This window comes from Ornithodoros turicata, chromosome 4, assembly GCF_037126465.1.
Source record: "Ornithodoros turicata isolate Travis chromosome 4, ASM3712646v1, whole genome shotgun sequence".
Classification (NCBI taxonomy): Eukaryota; Metazoa; Arthropoda; class Arachnida; order Ixodida; family Argasidae; genus Ornithodoros; species Ornithodoros turicata.
Window position 1 is genome coordinate 7,173,651 of NC_088204.1, and position 20,756 is coordinate 7,194,406.

Genomic DNA, 20,756 nt, shown 5'->3' on the forward strand with positions numbered 1-20,756 from the left:
TATCATCTCACCAGAAGATGGTGTGTCTCTATCCTGTGCCACAGGGGGACAGACGAGCATAGAGAGTCACGGGTTGTACAGGGCGCGTCGTCTTTTCGTTCTTTGACGCGCGCGCGGCTTTTTTTCGCTGGAGTGGCGCGTGGCAGTCGCGTGGGCGCGCGTGCCCTCAGGGGGCGTGAGGGGCGAGCGCACGCCGCCCCCCATTGTCCTCTCAAAAGGAGAGGAAGACCCTCCGCCGCTAAGCGTTGTCCGTGTGAGGTCTTCATGGGAGGTGGAGAATACGTAATTCTAACTCTTCGTGTTCGAAGACGTTTCGGATATTCAGTGTCCGCGCGCGCGTTCAAGCCGAATGTATTTTCCGTTTCTGCGATTCATTACGCTGTTCGTTCCGTTATTATCTACGATATATAGATAAGGTATTATACGAGGACCGATCAAAAAGTCTCCAGAAAGGGAATTCTGTTTAGAAGGGTAAAATGGTCTCATATTTGAAACGTATAGGTTTTATTCGCGTGACGTCATCTGCGAAAGAGTGTCACCCACTGTCGCTAGCAGATAATGTAGGTCCTCAGATTTTGACTGTCCATGCCGTCACCACATCGCAGTCACCGTACATTTGGTTTTCCAAAGTTACTGAGCACTATTTGTACCAAAATCCAAGTATTAATTTTCATGTTTTCAGCGTTAATAGTCCCCTAAATAGAATATGGCAGCGAATGAAAACCGGAACCGAACTTCGAGGGGCCTACATCATGGCGGCGATTTCGCCTATTCGAAGCTAGGGACCTCTGGGAGGGGTAACGTGAGTGAATAAACTCTATAGTCAACATGGAGGTAGTCCCCTTTGAAAAAAAAAAGACACTTGGTTCAGCGCTTTTTTCACTGTCCGAAATGTTTTGGAAGTCTTCCTTGGAAACAACAAAGAGCTCTCCTGTCAGATTCAATTGAATATCCTGAATATCCCCAAAATCTTCTCGTTTCTTTTTCACAATCTTTGAGTCACCAGGTCGACTCGCCCCTGTGACCATTCTTTTTCCTTTTCGTTTTTCCGAAAATCAAAATGCAGTTGAGAGAAGAAAACGGAAATAATTTGATAATGTTCGAGATATATACAAACAGATGTGACGAGACAGCTCTTTGCTGTTTCCAGCGAAGACCTCCAAAAATGATTCGAACAGTGGAAACAGCGCAGGTATGTGTGTGGTTTCCCAGGGGGGCTACCTCGACGGTGACTAACTTTCAAATTCGTAAATTGAAGTCGGCCGATATTTCGAACAAGGACAGTCCCTGTTCGAAATACATGGCCGACCCCCAAACTGAGGGTTCCGCTTCAACTTTCAACTTTCGAATTATTTTTCTTTTCAAAATTTTTTTGGGCAACAGCCATTTGGCAACTTTTAGCTTTCCCGTCCTACCACGTAAAATGAAAAAAAAATTGAAATTGAAATACAAAATCCAATCTGGAAAAAAATGCATAATGTAAAAACTCCGAGACTAGGGAACACGAAGGGACAGACACAACACGAAGTCTTGAGACTTGAGACTTCGTCTTGTGTCTGTCCCTTCGTGTTTCCTAGTCTCGGGGTTTTTACATTATGCATCATCTTCACCAGCTCGCTTGCTTCCTAGCCATTTTTTTCATTGGAAAAAAATGTTGAGCAGACCTTGCATAAAGTCAAAGCGAAATGAAAAATGACGAACGTATCACACATGGGCACCAACCTAGAAAACTCAAAAAAAAAATAAATAAATAAATAGATAAACTGAAGCTCGAAGCATGGGCGAGATTCCTACGGGGTGTTGTTTAAGGGAACTCTGCATACTATACTGTGTAATCCACAATGTTGCCTATATAACGAGGCTTCGCTATTTTCTCTTTCCATCAACAGGCATAATAACGCTTTCGTATGCACGCCGTGTATATACTACAGAGCAGTGCAGCAGAAGGGCCCAATCTTGAGTGGAATGTCGTTATGGGAGAAACGCTTCCTCCACCTACGCTGCTGCTGTCTGCTCGCTTTAATGCCATTGTGATAATCGCCCACGTCAGAAGCTGCATAGCCACCGATGCGGAGAATCTGCCACGAGGAGTTGTTGCATAATAAAATGTGTGTTTTCTTCTTTTCTTCTTCCTTGGTATAGTATATACGCTGTTAGGTTGCGTCATTTTCGCTTTGTGCCGAGGGATCGGAACGCACAAACCGGAAGAACAACAACATGGGGATGAGTATACTCGCAAAGTTGAAGGCGATGCGCAGGTGCAAAGTGCTTGTTCTGTTTTCTGGAACAGCCCCCTCCCCCCCCCCCCTCTCTGTCTCTCTCTCTCTCTCTCTCTGGGGTTATATATCCCCCTTCAGCGTTCAAACAGTACGCCTCTTAACAATATGATGACGATGGGTGTTGCGGTACCGTACCCGATTACATGCGGGGCATTAGATGAGCGAAATGGGAACGAAGTGGGAAAAAAATGAGTTAAGTAGTCTGCGGAACGACTAGGGTGATCCTCACAGAGCGGAACTAAGTAGTATTCAGGGTGTTTACAGGGTATTACAGGGTATTACAGGGTATTACAGGGTATTACAGGGTGTTACAGGGTGTTACAGGGTGTTCAGTAGTATTCAGAGTGTCACTATACAGGGTGTTTGCTCTAACGTGTCCAGAAAATTTACGTAAAGCGAGCGATAAAAGAGAAACGAGCGCTACTTTTCAGCTACTTTACTAAGAAACAGATGCTAGTAGTGAAGCACTACCTGTTTCTTACTCAAGTAGCAGAAAAATACCACTTGCTTTTCTTTTATCGCGCGCTTTAAATATAATTTCTGGACACGTTAGAGCAAACACCCTATATAGAACTGTCGACAAGTGCAACAAAGTCCAACAAGTTGCACTCGCGATGAGCAAGGCGATAATAATGTTTTCTTGTTGCATGTTTTGTTTATATGTCGTGCGTTTGACGGCTTTTATACTTCCACGAAATATGTATCGTGCGTAATCGTTGCGCGAGCAATCATTTCACGTTTGCGGACGCGTTGCAGATGCATCGGAAGAACTGTCACCGCGGTATCACCATCACCTTGAGAACGTGATATGTTTAACGTGTTTATAGCCATATACTATATCACAGCACGTCAAACAGTGGAATAAACATCATTAGTCAACTAAGCTGGCCAATTCTCAACTAGTCTTAACAAGAGGTAATAATTCCCAGATATGTCGTGAGTTGCAGACGATGTGTTGTTGTCAGCTACGTCGACAATAACCGGCGGCAACTATTTTCGAGTTCTAGTTCTGAAATTTTACATCCGTATTTTCGTATATGAGAACATGGAACCGCTTAAAAGGGCAATAGTGTCCTATAGGACCATAGCGCAATTCCAGATTACCGCGCACAGAGATGGCGATGGTGATGTGATAAATAAAAAAAAGGGGGGGATGTGAGATATTTTACAACACTTCCAATACTATACCTTTGATCAGTTGCACATTTACCGCAGTTGTTGCTGGCAGCAAAAGAATAGAGCGAAAGGGAGACAGTGGAAGCGATAAACGCGAGCCAATAATCTCATCAATCTATGTATGTTCACAATCACATTTATATATCTATGTTATGTCTCCTCTGCATTGCTTTTACTGATCCGTAAACAGGTAATCATCAAACGCGCTACGAATCTTGTGCTCACCCTTTAAGCTTCTACTTTTGAAAGAAGGCACATTCAGAACTTTACGTCGTATATGACCTGAAAGCAAGTCCGAACGCAGCAATCAGTGAGACCCAAACATTCCACACTGGTTCAGTATATACACACACAAAAAAAATACCAAAAATAAAATAAATATACAGTCCGAAAGAGAAGTGACCCATCGAGAAACAATAAACGTTTATCTCCGAGCGATCATCGCTGGTGCCGAGAGTGTCCGAGGCCTTAGATGGGGTTGGGGGAGCATTTACCCTCGCACGCAGGTGCCAAAATGATGAACGATTTCTGCCTTGACCTCCCCCGTACACTCTTCTTGTCCCACCATAATCTTTATCTTCGGACGGCCACAGAGACGTAAATCGTTCCGATTCAAATCACTCGTCATCGTAAATTGTTTTCCCTGGCTTATCTTTATTTTTTTTTTTTTCGTCACCCACTCGAATGTTTTCATTCCAGGTGTTTGTGTTTGCCCTCTGATGCGGTGGAGAAGAAAGCAAAGTGACTGAACTGTTGCAAGACTATTGCGCATGCGCGGACGATATGTGTTATCTTGAAAGCTTACGTCACAGCTGATTATACGGGCTTGCTTTTTGTGAGAGTCGTTTTCATTGTTTCAACTATAGTCTTTTGACTCGTGAGACTTACAGAGAAAGTGTTTCTAGATATCATGATTTCACAGTGGGTGAAATGATAGCCTCTGTCGAGTCCAAATGAATGTAAAAAAGAAATAATAATAATAAGACGGATAATATTGAGGGGGAATGAGTTTGATGATACAACCATATAAAGCTATATGCGTTCCCGCAAGGCAATAAGAATAAGATGCAATAAAGGCTTTTTGGGGAAAAAAATCAAACATTTGTGTACTTCCACGCGGTGGTTATGCAAGGATATTTTCTCTAAGATTAAGTAATAATTTGTTAGGTTGTTACAGTCCCATCGTACGGCGACAATAAGAAGAAAAAAAAAACGAATTCACAGGACTAGTCGCAATTATCAACCGCTTACTATACACTGGCACGACCCCAAATGGAGCCTGCTCGGGATACAATCCTTTAAAACCATACAATGGCCTTTGACTGTTTCTCGTATGTTTAAGGATTGTTCCAAACAAATTCATCCGTTGTTGCACCATACAGTGTCTCAAACAGCTGATAGTTGGGACTGGTCCGGTGAATTCGTGTTTTGTTTGTTTGTTGTAGCTATATATATATGATGTGGGAGAGACGGTAGCCTTGGTGATGTGGTGATGTGATAAAGAGAGAGAGAAAAAGGGGGGATGTAAAGACGGTAGCCTTACTACCCTCTCTCTCCCATCGTCATCTCATTGTCGTTTTACGTCTCATGCAGTCTGTCGGCATTGGGGTAGTGGGCCACAACTCAGGTGGCGAATTTCCCCATTCATCATCATCATCAGTGTATTTGTTGTTGTTGTCGTCGCTATGTCACAGAGTTGCACCAACGTGCCGAATTATTACTTCATATTAGACAACATATTCTCGCATAATCATGGCATAGAAGTGTCCAAATATTTGATATTTCCTTGAGAGCGTTGCTTGCGTCTTGGGCGTATGGCTTTACGTTATGATGTTTCATTTGCTTTTTGTCTTCATATAATATTTACTCTCTATGAGCCTGCACTTGCGTTCCGTATTTCGCATCGCTTTGCATAACAGCAGGCATAGCGGTCAGCTTCCTAGTATATGCATTGGACGTCGAATATTTTTTGAATATGAGACCATTCTTTGAGCTAGCGGACTCCTCGGAGCTGACGAACGTGTGAAGGTTCCGTGTGGATCCCTAGATGAGCAGCAGCGCGTGTCGAGACAACATATAGGACTCCAACGTCCAGTATGGTACGTATAGAAGATAGAAGGAACCGTTGTCAGTCTCAGGGGAATCACACTTGGTTGCTTTTCCTCGTTCCGCATCATCGGACTCAAGTCTTGTAGTCGACGAATTGTGTGGGTCATTTATTTTATCCTGTCTGGTAACGCACGTCGATGTTGTACCGAACACTGCTGTTGTGAAATTTACAGCGGGCGTTTGTGTCTCATCAGACTCCAGTGAATTAGACACGCGAGAAAGGGGAAAAGCTATATAGTGTTGTCCTGCCGGCACGCACGTTGTAAATCCGTTACTAAAACAGGCCGTCATGTCGTCTGCTTTGCATATAATGCGCATTTAAATTGAATCGAACTGAACTGGAAAGAGAAAAACATTGTGATATGCACTTACTTGCATACTGCTCCGTTCAATCTATACTACATACGTTCTGGCGTAATTTTAATGGGTTGGTTTCGTCGGGTAGAAGATAAACAAATTATTATGAAATTATTATTTTAAAGAATTTTAGCATTCTTTTGATGACATAAGTAAACTTTTTGTTTTATCAGTATTCGCTTTATCAATGATGAAAAAGAGAGTACTTTCAGGGGGGTACCCACAATTGCAGCCATTACCGTATTTACTTCATCAAGACTCGCAACAAAAGCTAAGGCATCTTTACCAAACAATACCTTGGTTTTTGAAGATTCGGATGTAACTCGAACAACGCAATGTTCCAATTGTTTCTGATAATGGTAAGTCAAGAAATTGATTTGCAAACGCCTTTAGATCGGTTCTTTCATTTAAATATGCAATAATATTTTTTGTTCGTAATTCATTTTTAGCAAGGGATTACCGCCTAATTGACTCAATGTGACTCAATGTAGTGGCCATGAGTGAGGAAGTTTTCATAATATATGAAAACTTCCTCACTCATGGCCACTACATGTACTTGTTTTTGTATCGAAGGAAGGTATAGAGAAGAAGAAAGAGAAGGGAGGAGAGAGTGAAGGAAGACAAGGTTAAGAGTGCATAGGTACTTATATGAAGCATGTGTTAAAAACGGTGCGAAGAATGCGAAGCCTGGCGGAATTAATAATTCGGCGCAGATTTTCACGTAAGGAAGACAGACCGCATATAGAGATGTGCATTCGATGGGTTTATTGTTTGAACTGAATCATGAACTGAATCATGATTTATTGTCTCAGTTCCCTATTTATCCCTTTCTATTTCACGGGAAAAGATTCGTACCCTCTTTCTTCCGTCTTCTCGTCGCATTCACACATGGAGTAGACAAGACAATTGATTGATTCATTGATTGAAAACTTAAAACAAATAACGAATATGAGTCCCCACAAAGTCGGGGCAGGCTATACTCCAGAACACGTGACCATCAGACAATTTCCATAAGCCTCTCCCTGGCGTCAGCCGAATGCTGGAATCCACTGCGCACACGTAAAGATATAACCAGTTCAAGCAAAAACAATGTCGAAACGCTTTTATAATCTGACAAATATATAAAGTACCATTATCTGCGCAATGGCTCCCACTTTTGCAGATAGGTCGAAAATGATAACCTCGTCATATGATCCAACTTACAATTTTTGTTCCGGTTCTCGCGGACTCAGCTATATACTCACTTGCCGTCACTTGACCGCATTGGGGGGCTTGTGAAAGTATGAGATACCCGGTGATCAGTTCCGATTTTGGTGCGCTGTGTGAAACCAGCAGGCGGTGATTTGTATCGATGGTTCGTGGAAGCATCAGCGTGGGCACCACCATCTCCACGTGAAGAGAGCGATAAAACTGCCTCCGTGCAGGTTTCGCCTCCGATTCTCAGCACAGCGGGTGGCACGGCAACTAGACCACGACGGCCTCACACGTACGCCTGGGCGAGCTAACCAGAAGGGTTCCGTCTATACAACTATGTTTTAAAAAAAAAAATAATAATAATAATAAAGCCCGATTGAAACCGATGGTTACCGAGTCGCTCGTGATGCGTGTTGAGGTTAACAAGGGAGAAGTCACCGGATAAAACTGGATTGTTTGTTTTTAACCATGGTAAATTATACGAATTAAGGAATACATACTGATTTATTTATTTTGGTGCTCCAAGGGCCTTGCGGCACTTATTCAAGAGTACGTATAAGGAAACAAGTAGTTATTTATCTTTTTGTTATTTCCTTTTCTCTTGTTATATTATTCCTTTTTTTATATTTTTAGGGAATAGCAAGCCGGCGTGGTACATGGCTGACCTTCCCCTTTCCTTTTTTTCTTATATTTTTTCTGCCAATAAATTCACCCCCCCCCCCTCGGGACTGTGAGGGCACTTCTCATCTTTTCGGAACTGTTATCATGAACACCTTCCGATATACTGAAGTTCCCAATTGCCGAGTGGTTTGCCCGACTGATATGCTGGCATGCTTCTGTAGGGGGAATCATGCATCCATGGCGTATACTTCGCAGCGAACACTGCCACGATCAGGAGCGTCCGGGGAAAAAACGTAGGGACAATTCAGCCAGAGAGCACAGCTGCAAGGGTGCACTATAAGAAAAAAAAAAGATTAATTTTACTCCTTTTGGGGACTAAATGCATTGCCACTAAAACTATAGTCCGTTTCGGGAGTAAATGCACGGGAGTAAATGAATCTCACAGAGAGGCATTTCACGCTCCGCTGTAAGAGTCCCTTGGTGTGCATGCATGAAAATACTTTCACTCAAACCGTCAACCGTGATATATCGAGTTATATAAAATCTTGCGGCATATATACAGTCAAACTCCTTTACAACGAAACTCACGGGACAGCAAAAAAAATTCGCAGTAAAGGTATTTTCGTTAAAAAGGATGTCCATTATTGGACCTATAGGGCTCCAGCGGGACCGCAAAAAAATTTGCTGTAGTGGTATTTTCGTTAAAAAGGTGTTCGCTATAAAGGAGTTTGACTGTATAGGGCACAATTTGCGAAGAAAGAAGCGTTAACTGTTTCTTACTTTGTGTGGGTGGAAAATTGCTACTTTGGCTGAGTTATACAGCCTTATATGCCATCAAATTGACCAAGAGCACATATTTACGTAGACTGTTGCATTCGAAAGACCATGTGCGAAGCTCAGTAACAATTCGCAGTCCTGGCGAGCAAGGAATTAGGGATTACGGATCTAAAATGGAGAGTAATCGCAGTCTAGAGGACTAGAAGCTGCAATTCAATTAATCCCCATTTTACTCCTTTTTATTTATTTTTTTTCTTAGAGTTTGCAGGTGCAAGGAACTTCTTTACCCACCAGAGCATCCACGGGCCATCGGTCTCGCTTAATTATTTTCCCCAATCCCTATGCATTCCTGACAGAGTAACCCTATACGAGGTACACGGTTATCGCATATAGCATCGGCTAAAATTCTTTTAGGTCAATCACACTCAGTTAGCGGACGGATGGCAATGTTGGCTCGTTCGCACGCGACAGAGAGTTCGTTCTTTCAGTATTAAAAAAAAAAAGCGAAAAAAAAAGGAGAGACGGAAAATAAAACTAAAAGGAGAAGAAGACATAGTCGGTTTGACTTCCGGACAAACAGGTCGTACGACGTCGCAGGGATTCCTGTCGCCCACACACATTCAACCTGCGATGCAGCCGCCGCGCTCTGGGACTCTCGACTGGGCCGGACATTTTTATCACCGGCGGGCCTCTCTATCAAACGCTCAGGGAAAGCGTCGATAGGTATACGATATGTCTGTGAAGGTCCTCCGAAGTGTCGGGGTGTCTGGCTCGTCTGTCGTGGTGTCTCTATCGACCATGTTAAGAGGTACCTAAATGCGCAGTCACCGTTTAAACATCCAATTATACGTATAGAAAAAAAGAAAGCGTAAATACAGATTAGATTGAGGTGGAAGTCTTTAGGGAAGCAGAACTTTATTCACGTACTTCAATATGTAAATGAAAGAACACTTCCTAAAAAAAAAACTAAATAAATACAAAAATACTATCCTAAATAAAATACTAATACTAAATACTAAATACTAAATAAAATACTAAATAAAAAATACTTTTATTCCTTTTTGGGGCTAAATGCATTGCCACGAAAATATTAGTTTCTTTTGGGAGTAAATGAATGAAAGGTTTTGCGACTGTTTGCAGTGTCAGGGAGTAAATTCCAGGCTCCGGAACTAAACGCGATGGTAAGTTCTGACTGTTCAGTCTGCTCAGGTTGCAGTAGCTGAAGCAGCTAACTGTGGCTTTGAATTGCTACCCCCCCCCCCCCCTCCTTTCTCGCAGACTTAGCTCCATCAGACTTTTACCCGTTTCCCAAACTTAAATCCCACCTACGTGCTCGCCATTTTGGAAACAATAATGACGTCATATGTGCTGTGGAGGAATTTTTGGAGGACCAGGATGCCACCTTTTTGCGTGATATGGGATTACAATGCTTGAGCACCGCTGGACCAAGTGCACTGACGTCAAGGGGAACTGTATATAAAGTGTCTTGTGTCTGCAGCGCCTTCTGGGTGAACGCTTTGAACTACCCTCGTAACTGTTCCGGCGCTGAAACACAAACAGACGAGCGAAAAACAATCCTCGGGTGCCTAAGAACATGGTCAATTCAAATAGGGCAGTCGCTGAGAAAGTCAGACAGCGGCTGATGTATTTGAACCACGCATGTCTCCATTGAAGAACGAGTGCGTTGACCAATTACGCTACGCTGGCATCTACTTTCCGGCGACGAAATAGGAAGTTATCTCAATCTGTAGGGGACAAGAAGCAGTATAGTTACTCGCCAATTTACTCCTTCTTTCTCTCTCTCTCTCTCTTTCACAGTGATAGTTAGGCGCGGGAACGTTGCTAGCGAGATTTGGGACCTTTAATAAATAAATAATGTTGGAATCGCACACTCTTTCTTTACAATTGGTTGAACAGGTTACTGGTAAGCATTCGAACTGATTTATCACCACCGCTACCATCACCATCACAGGCATGCGCAATCGCTTTATCCTATGCGGAAAGGGCAATCTCGCGCTTACATCGCGAAGAAAGCTAATCAAGTCACAAATTTCTTATCTTATCAGTATCCAGAAACAGCGAAATTTTTGGTGGCCGCGATTACGTGCCCTATGCGCGATTCGCGAAAAACTGGACCCGATGAGCCGAATCCAACAAAAATGGAATTTTCGCTCAAGGAAATCAGAAGCCATTCCAAATGAAACCAGAACTTGAAGCCATTCTAATCTGATGCTCACCCATGAGTGTTTTTTTATCCATTTGTATTTTTTTGCCCAATATCCTGCCACAATTTTTTAAGTATTTTTTATTTGGATACACTGTAGGACCTTTTTGGGGCCCAGGTAGGACTGGACAACAAGATATATACAGCGAATAGAGACAGCAACTAAACCTATAGAGAGGCAGATGTCCATGAACCCTTTCCACAAACTGCTTAATACTACCACGGTCCGTGATATTACCTACATAGAAGAAATAGCATAGGGAAGCTTGTTCCATTCTCGTATATGGTACGCGGAAAAAATGCGTATTTAAAACAGTTTACTGTCGAGTGGAATTCTTTAAACATAAAAGAGTGAAAGCTTCGTGTCGGATGTGGCATCAACCTCTTTTCTTATTCTTTTTTTCATTTTTTAAGCGAGTGACATCACACTGCTAAGCTTGTATTTGATGACTTCCTTTGTCGTATTAGTAGAACTCTTCCGATGTACTAAAAATCGCTTATAAAGACATCATCACCACGTTAGGTATTTTGGCTCGAAACGGAACCAAGTGACTGAAGGGATTCAGAACTCTAGTTTCAACATTTTCATCATGACAGCTCTAAGAACAGCAACACGTGATTCTGTAAGATAGCGCTTGTTCTCGTCCTAGTTGATCTCGTTGGATGTTTGTTACCGATGGAAGTTCCCTCCGCATAGAGTCTCTTTCTGAATTATGCTCTCTGAGGACAAAAAAAAAAGAAAAATACAAAAAATAATTACTGAGTACTCACTGAGTACGAGTAAGTATGAGTGAGTATGAGTAATTACTGAGCTCAGTAATTACAAGTAATTACTGAGCTCAGTAATTACAAGTAATTACTGAGCTGTAATTAGTCCTAAATTTATTCTATTCTATTCTTTCTATTCAAGTTATTCTATTCTATTCTCAATTTATTCTATTTTTTTCTCATGAAAAGTATAATACATTTCCTTTTCTCTGGGTCATTTAGTGCTGGACGTGGCGTTGCTTCCCATTGGATCCTCCAACAGAAACAGGAAATTCTGCAACCCTATATATAGTCCAATCTAGCTTTATACCGAACGCATCTGCCAATATTCGAGACACCCAGACATCGCTCTCATTAGAACACCTATACCTTTGCAAGAGAAAGGTAACCGCCAAGAGAGCGCCCCCTATATCTTTCCGCTCCAGGTGACCCCGGAAGTGACGTGTGCGTCATCCGTCAATGTCCACTAGAACTCCCTCCCCCCCTCTTCCCCCCACCCGAATAGATAGTGCACAGTGACCGGCTAATTGAAAATGGCTCGCTTTATCACGCAGCCGTTATCGAGGAACTTGCCCCTGTGGGGTGCTCTGTGAGAAGCGCACGCAATATAGTCAGGAAGATAAGTTGACCACAAAGGCGCCCAGAACTTGGACCTAGTTTCGAAAGAAAGATCCATTAGTGGGATCATGCCTTCAGAGTTCGAAGCGTTGATTTGCTAAGCGGAGATATGGGCAGAAAAAAAGGCGCATAGCTCAATAATGCAAAGTTGATATCTGTATCAGTGGCGGACCTGTGGCAAGTGCGAAATAGTTCAAGGAAAACTTCCTATGGACGTATATATAGATGCCTAAACGTAATTCTGGTTCTTGGATAAAATGGTAACGCCGAGAAAAAGATGAGCGATATAAAGGTTTCTAGATTGATTATTTTGATGACGACGATGATGGTGGTGGTGGTATATAGGCGATACTCTGCACCACCGTTCGTGGTGTGGTGATGGTGAAGATGGTAATTTGGTGGAGACTTAATGGCGGCCCTCACAGTGAGGACCGAAGACTTATACATCGTCCAGAAATGTCAGTGTAGGAGCTTTTAGGGCAGATCATTGGTGAGCTGTATTTCACCATGCATGGACCGAGTAATTTTTGTTATAGTCAGAAGGCGTGGGTCTTAGCTGATTTAGACACATTATAAATGTGATTCTGAAAGGTTAGCAGTTCGAGTAATGGAAAAGCACGTGTTCCGGGACTTCCTGAGTCACCACACTGAAGGCATCTTGGAGAGTGCACTTGTTGCGAACGGCAACGACACTGAGCAGAAAAAGCGACGTTCAGTCCGATCCGACGAATACTACAGTGAACCCTCGTTATTATGACCATGGTCGTTGCCGAAAATTTTGGTCATAACGTGGAATTGTCATATTAACGGGGGGAAATTTGCAGAGGTTTCACTGCAGTTTCACTGCATTGTTCCACAGGAGTATGGTCGTAAAGCGCGTATGTCAGATTATCGGGGGTCATATTAACGAGGGTTCACCTATGCAGCATTCTGACAAGAGGTATATTTCGTGACATACGGCGGAGAGCGACCGTTGGATCAACTCTTGCAAGCATATAGGTGTCTGTAAATAGATGTTATCGGTGAAGGGTCCAAGCAGGCACAACATCTCGGTCCAAGATTGGCGGGATACCTGTCCCATACAGGTCCATGGTCCAGTATTGGACCAGTATGCCGATATGCAGCCAATATTTGGTCAAGATATCGTGCTGCTTGGGAGCAAAACAACAATAATAAGTCCCGGAGTCCCTTCTTTATAGAAACAGACACCTAGTAGGTTCCCACGAGTACCCCTTGTTTCATATACCCCACAGTGTATTCGTCCCAACTCCCGAACGAGGAACAGATGCTCATGTACTTGCGAACCTTGTCATTACAACTTCACAAAGGCGAGTTTCCATGTGCACACAATCATAAAACACACGTATAATAGAAATTGCTATGCAGCATCTTTGTTGTGTGTATAACGAACGGAACCGCTTTAAGCGAACCGAGTTCCAACAAACAGTCCTCCGAGACTAATACAGTTATTAGGTGGGCAGTTCCTTTCAGTCCGGTATTTTACGCTGTGCTTTCTCAATGAGACTCTCTGACGGGAAGTTTGCTTCGTGTCCAATGATGCGTGCCACGAACGGAGGATCATTACCACGCGGGGTAGTAGGGTTCGAGGGTACACCGGAAGTGTTGAGTTGTTCGGTATATCCGGTCGAAACGCGTAACGTTCGCCGGCTTTTGTTCTCGTCTGCGTGTGAAAGCTCAGCTCGAATATTTGCGGTCCGCTTTTGGCGGTAGTGTATAAGCGTGAGTTATGTGAGCGGGCGAGTTATGTGAGCGTTATATTAATTCGTTATATGCGTATAATATTGTTCACGCGTTCCGGAAGACGGAAGTACAGCTTTGTGCTTTTTGATTGTACCGTAAAATGCGAACAGAATATTCATACACTCGAAGAGAGATGATGGATTAATTTTAGTCCTTTTGATGGGGATTAGATCCATTGCCTCAACCATACATCTTTTTCTGGACTAAATGTACGGTATAGTTATGCGAAGCTTAAGGTCCATTTGCAGTGCTGGGGGAGTAATTAAATTTCAACGCCAGGGGCTAAAATTTGAGTAATTGTAACCGAGGGGGACTAGATGCCACAATTGCTACTCAATATCCTCTTGTTCTTCTTTTTTTTTTTTTTTTTGTGTGTGTGTATGTGTGTTCGTTTGTTTTGTTTGTTTGTTTGTTTGTTTTTTCGTAGAGCCTATAGACGTCTCCAATGTTATGATTACAAATCGGGATAACTCCTAACAGGATCCTAACTGGCCACCAGCACATCCGGATATGTTTCACACTCTGTGATCGCCTTCCTTAGGACTTTTGTGGAACAAACATCCTTTTAGACTCCTTGGTAGCCAGACCTCGCTACCGCGAGCGTACTGGAGTAGCCGGCCCAACGCAGAGTTGGGCCAACATCTCCATATTTTTCTTTTTTATACCAACCAACCAACCAACCAACCAACCAACCAACCAACCAACCAACCAACCAACCAACCTAACAGGATTGAGCGTTTGTGTACACCTTTGTCACGCGGTTACGGGAATAAGAGGTCTTTTGTTCTTTGTCATCAGATGACACGCACTGAGAGAGAGAGGGAGAGAGAGAGAAAAGGAGTAAATTGGGAAGGAAGTACACAGCTTCGATCTATAGTCCCCTCAATTGAAATTGCTCCCCATTTTAGTCCAAGAACCCTGAATTACTCCTCAGCTCTGCAAATATTGTTCTTAATCTTCGCACAAGTCACAGTGCTTTTAGTTCAGAAAGGGACTAATGGCTGTGCCAATGCATCAATAGTTCCCAAAATGACTAAAATTAAACTCATTTTCTCTTACAATGTAGAACTATTGGAACCTTTACAATTAGTCCCCTAAAACTACACGAAAAGCATAACAGTTCATTCTTTTCGTAAAAACTATCCTGAGCACCGCAGAACAATGCAAACTTCTTCGTTTTCTTTTCTTTTTTCTTTTGCCGGCGGCTTGCTTTGCTTAGGTGTACACGTCCACGTCTGCCGTTCATACTGTAACAAACGTTCTGAAGACTGGGAGGTAGTGGGTTCGAATCCTACCACGGGCTGTGTCGTCTGGCACGTATTCCTGCAGACATTTCCAGACGAATGTCGGCATAATTCCCCTTGAAGTCGGCCCAGGACGCACACTAACCCCCTGTCCCCCACTCCTTCCCTGCTCTCTCTCTCTCTCTCTCTATCTATCTGTCCACGTCTGTACGCCGCTCATAACCACAGTCGCTTCGCGGCGCTAACACGTAATAAACCAACTAACGAAAACGGCTGATACATAGCACGATCACATACGGGCACTGCAGGTGTACCCAACCAGCAAGTACACATCCTCTAAAACTTTCAGACGCATTTCTTCACCACACAATGTTGCCCACCAACTCATAAGGGAAAACAGCTTTTGCACTCCGAACGACAATAAACCTATATATACGCAACGAGCGCATATACACTGCCAGCACCTGAGACATCCACGTGCAGCTCCTCCTGGTGGACATATTGAAGGCCGTGTCCGCCATTGAAACCTGAATGGCAACAGCAGCGAAGTCAATCAAAGCGTAACAGGGCGATGTCCGTGGCTTATGAAGCGGCGGCAAACGGGTGATTAACTTTTTTTCCGTCTGTGGCTGTAATCACAGAGCGCGCTTGATGCCTCCTGACAGGGCACAGACTCTCTGGAGCTGTCTTCGTTTCCCGTGCCGAATTAATGAGATCCGGCGCCGTCGTCCTCCTCGGACTCTTATTTGATGCCCGTTTTATTGTAAGTTCCTATATGGGGCTGTTGTTTTGGAGCACTGCGAGCGCACAATCGGAGGAAATGTAATGTAGCCCGCGGGACGTTATTAGGGTGATGCGCATAGCGGCAGCTTGCGTATGATGGACGGGTGCTGTACTTTTATCTCTTCGTGGTATTTTTTTTAAAGCCTGTAACGGTGCAGAAGTGTAGTCGGTCATGTTTTCGAAAATAACATCCATACCTTGATCACGTGTGAGAAAAAAAAATATTCGGATGAAAGATTCTGGCCTCTGAAAAAAAAAAAAAGAAAAGAAATGTAAGAATAGTGACGCGGGTAAAAGTTGACAGGTCACTCGAGACCAAAAAATTTCGCTCGATACTAATAAATGACAACGAAGTACCAATTAAACATTGATTGATCGATCGAGAAATAAAAAATATGGGGATGTCAGACATGTAAAATATTTATTGGCCAGCGTTTTCGTGCCGGGTCTTAACTGATGAAGTGCACTCGAATGGAGGGTTTTATTAGTGCTTTTTCTTTTGCTTTTTATTAGTGTTTTTTTATTAGTGCTTTTTGTAAGGGTTTTTCTTTATTGATTTCAAGTTGTAAAGAAAGAGAAAAAGCACGGAGTCGCACAAACTTTGATGTCCCATAAAAATTTGTGCAAGGAAAGAACATGGTAGAGCCCTAGACCGGCAATCCAGAAGATGTGGGTTCGAGTCCTACAGCTGGCTAACCTTTTCAGTGACTTTCATCTTTCATCGTTGCTTTCATTGTGCAATGAGTTGCAAGTTAGTGCCCGTGACACACTGCTATCTATCGCCTTTTCGATGTTTGCGAATTTTCATGAATATATACTCACCAGATTGGCGCAAAGGCTCGGTGAAGTTGTCGTATGCACGCACCTAATTGGCATTTTACGTGATTGTTACTTGGGCTTGGAAGTTTGCGATTCCAAACTGCCCTCTTATAGATGGAACAGTGAGCAAATGAATAGACTTGCGTTCTTGACTTATGTTTTCGTCTCCTTCTAACTTTGCATGTATTTTAAAAGAAAAGTCGGGTATATGACTCGTTTTTCAAGATCCTTTCAGCCTCTCTCTTTCATCTTCATAATTTTTTTCACACACACTGCAATAGCGGGTGCGCGGGCGTTTGAAGTGAGTTCTACTTTTCGCGGCAAGCAAGGTTAATTACATTTCATATTCCTCTTCACTTCCCTTGACACAAATTAGGAGGTAACAAGAGGTCGCGAAAACACGTCTTCGTTCCACCTCTAAATACCGTGGAATATAATGAATATTTATAAATATGCAGAGATCCTTAAAAGACAACTCAAAAGGAAGGTCACGAATATGTGACATAATGAGGCTTTCGTGGCCTCTTCATGGGATAGAATCAGTTTTTATAAAAAAAAAAAAAGCAGGCTGGCACAGAAGTCTTCAGAAACGTAAAAGTGGTGTTAATTGTTGTAAAGAAGCGTCATGTATACAAGTGAGCGGCCTGTACAGGCCGATGGAACATCAACTTGTCGGGTGTGATATATAGCACACATTGGGCAAACTTCACAAAGTGCAGCGGTGACATATGCGTTCTGGGAAACAAGGAAAAGTTGCAGACAGTGCAGCAGTCAGTAGAAGTTCCGGACAGTATGTGAGGCAGGGATGGGCAGTAATACCCATATTTTGTATTATAATACTAATACATAATACTTCCTAGAAATCAGTATTATAATACTAATACGTAATACTTTGATTCTGAGGTATTATATTACATAATACTAATACTTCTGTGTATTACACGAGTAATACTAGTAATACATTGACACGTAACTTGGGGAGAAAGAAAGGAATAGAAAATCAGAAATCTATATAATTTGCGCATTACTTATCGAGCCAGTCATTCTCCAATGACGTGTTATTTCAGATGCTTACATGTTTAGCATATTCTCAAAGGGTAGTCCTCTATAGGGCATGCCTTTTCCGATTATGATGAGAAAGCGCTGGTCAATTCGATCACAGTGAACAGCTTGCTCTCAGTGTGGAAGAGTCTTCATTTCGTCCACCCTGGACGATAAAATGTGGGCCGTTCAAAAGTATGTAACTGTCCATAGTGCAACCCCGTACAGGGGTGCCTGGACTGGACGCACTCTTTCATACCACAAAGGGCTTGCAATGCGATGACTCATCTTTACGGACGCTGAAATGGAAGGAATGCGAGGAAGCCCCCAGTAACCTCTGGCAGTGAGGTCACTCCCTTTGGTATAGTTTGAAGCAAAGGAATAATAGGGACCTTGTTGGTGTCCAGATGTTTGTGGGACAGGAAAAATTACTCATAAAGTGCACTGGTGACACCTAGGAGGTCTTACATATGACCTCTGGGAAGGTATTACACCTTCAAAAGTATTATAATACATGTAATACTTCGATTTTGTGTATTATAATACAGATACAAATACATTTCAAAAATGAGTATTATGATACATAATACAAATACTCAAAAGTATTACAGTAATAGTATTATAATACAAAGTATTACTATTACTGCCCACCCCTGATGTGAGGTAGGGTTGCGATGTTGTCACTCCGGAGTTGGAATGATTCCGGAATTATCCCGGATTTACCAGAGCCCGGAATGGAATTGGAAGGGAATTGGAATGGAATGGTCTGGACGCCCCTGTGGCTGCTCGGCTATAGCCAGTACGGTTTCAGGTCCTTTTTCTTTAATTGATGGAATTAACGGAATGGAATGGGGTCGCCAAGCGCATTCCAGGGGTGGGAATTGGCCATACCTTTTCATTCCGAGGAATTGAAAGGAATGGAATTGGAATGGAATTGGTGGCCCCATTTTGCAACCCTGATGTGAGGGCACCAGTAAAGTTTCTTCCGTTGTTGCTGGAAGATGGTCCGTTCATGTAGCTCACAGATCGAAGATATTCCCAAGAGACGTGCGACAGGCAGTATTCTCGAACAATAACTGGGCTTTATTTGCATAGTTATTTACATAACTATATACAACTAATACAAGACAATACTACAGCGACTGAAGTCATGGGGCTTTTGCCTCGTCTTCCTCTGCGGCTTCCACACACCGATTTTCGTGTGTCCTCCGCTTAAAAGAGTGACATTTGGGACACAACCCCCGCCTGCAAACACCAATCCCAGGAGCCCGGTCCAAACGTTTCCAGCTCATGGTTGGCCTGGTTTGAATTTAGACCGAACCAGGCACCTCCTAATTGTCCGCCCACTACTACTCGGTATTTATGGGTAACGGACCAAGCTGTCAACCCGTGCACCATGCAACTTTGGACAGTGCATCTTCCTTGGCCCACTCTACTGATTTATTGCCAGCGAGCGTCTGGTCGCGACGACCCCATGATGTGTCAAGTGTCCCCCGTCCAACGTGCCTTCCCCGAATCTCTGTCTGGTGGCTGTTCCACTGAGTTGGAAATGTACAATATTCGCGAGGTTTCTAACCCCTGTTTCAGAGGCACGGAAGAAGCAGCCAACATACACCGCTGCCTGCAAGCAGAAATAAAACATGGCAGCAGCATCCGATTATCGTTTTTCGCAACAACAAAACCAGAAACAACGAAATAGAATGCGAACATTCCAGAGAGCAACATTTCAAAGCCTATCAAAGAACTAATAAAAATAAAAACAAAAAAGTCCAACGGACACGTATACTACTTCTACCGTGCACGCACAGCTCCTGTTCATCTTGCTCCCATCGTCATGAACATCACCTCGCAATCGCTTTTGTTTTTATCATTATTTTCATATTACCCGGTAAACGGTGGAGGAAACGTCTTATAATGCGCAGACGAGAGCTTCGGTGAAAGCAGATGACAAAGCGCGAAAGCAGAAGCGTCCTTAATTGGTTTTCTTCCCGCTGCTTTGTTGATTGGCGCCACCGCGCAGTGGGGTCTCTCTGATTCCGCGGTGAGCAGACAACTCTAAATGGTTCCGCGTCTTGCCACCTGCATCAGCGCACGTACTTTGTTATGCCGTGTACCTCGCTGTGTCTATGTGGACGTGTATCCGACGTGATCCCCTGACTAGCCAAACGGTTCAGTAAAATTTGTTTAAACAGTAAAAAGAAGAAGAAAAAAGGAATCTGGCAGATATGACGAAAAGTTACATCAAATCGATAGGAAGGTTAGGTATAGCAAACGAGCTGGTTGTGACGATCTATGACTTGAAAACCCGAGACAAGGTATAGAGGACGGTAACAGACAACGTTTGAGACCGTGTTGTGTTGTCTGTTATCGTCCTCTACCTTGTCCCGGGTTTTCGAGTCATGGATGGTACATCAAATCAACAACAGCGACAGATATGTTTGTTTGAACCACGACCTACTAGATTATAGCGACCATGTCATAGGCGCCCCCTCCCAGCGCCGCATTTGGAAGCTGGCGGTGGCGCTACTCATCGGCCCGGTTATTGCTTCCTCAATTTCTACAATACTTTGTACTTCAGCTTACCTTAGTATTGTTGTACACGCGGTGGATGTCCCACGAGAGATAAGCTTCTTTCTAAAGTACATTATCATCATCATTCTACGCGTTTGCATAGGATCTGATGCTGTCGTCTGCTACGGTAGTCGTACGTCCGCTTCTGCGCGTTCAAAATTCAAATTTCCATTGTCCAATCATGATGTAGGTCTCGCGGGCCGATGTGTAGCGCTCCTAGCGGATCGCGCGGACGGGCTCCTCGTAGTGGCCGCCGATCATGACATAGTCGTTATAATCTAGTAGGTCGTGGTTGGAACTCGTCTGTCGCTACGCGCATAGTTCGCTCAGTTGAATGCGGTCCGCAGCAAGATCTTCATGGTCAGCACTAGGGTGTTGTGCTTGATATGATTCAGGATGTTGGTCGGCAGCAGG

General features: G+C 43.3%; 1 protein-coding gene across 4 annotated transcripts in view; it reads left to right on the top strand.

Annotated features, from left to right (window-relative positions):
* Window positions 1-20,756, top strand: part of LOC135390875 (Krueppel-like factor 2) — a 140,016-nt gene that overhangs the window by 83,017 nt on the left and 36,243 nt on the right. Inside the window, exon 3 of one of the 4 annotated variants that reach the window (XR_010421831.1) lies at window positions 4,155-4,204. The exons of the other annotated variants lie outside the window; for them this stretch is intronic. The gene's annotated coding sequence lies outside the window, so the exon portion shown is untranslated. Of the gene's footprint in view, window positions 1-4,154; window positions 4,205-20,756 lie in introns of those variants that run through there. 4 annotated transcript variants of the gene reach the window in all.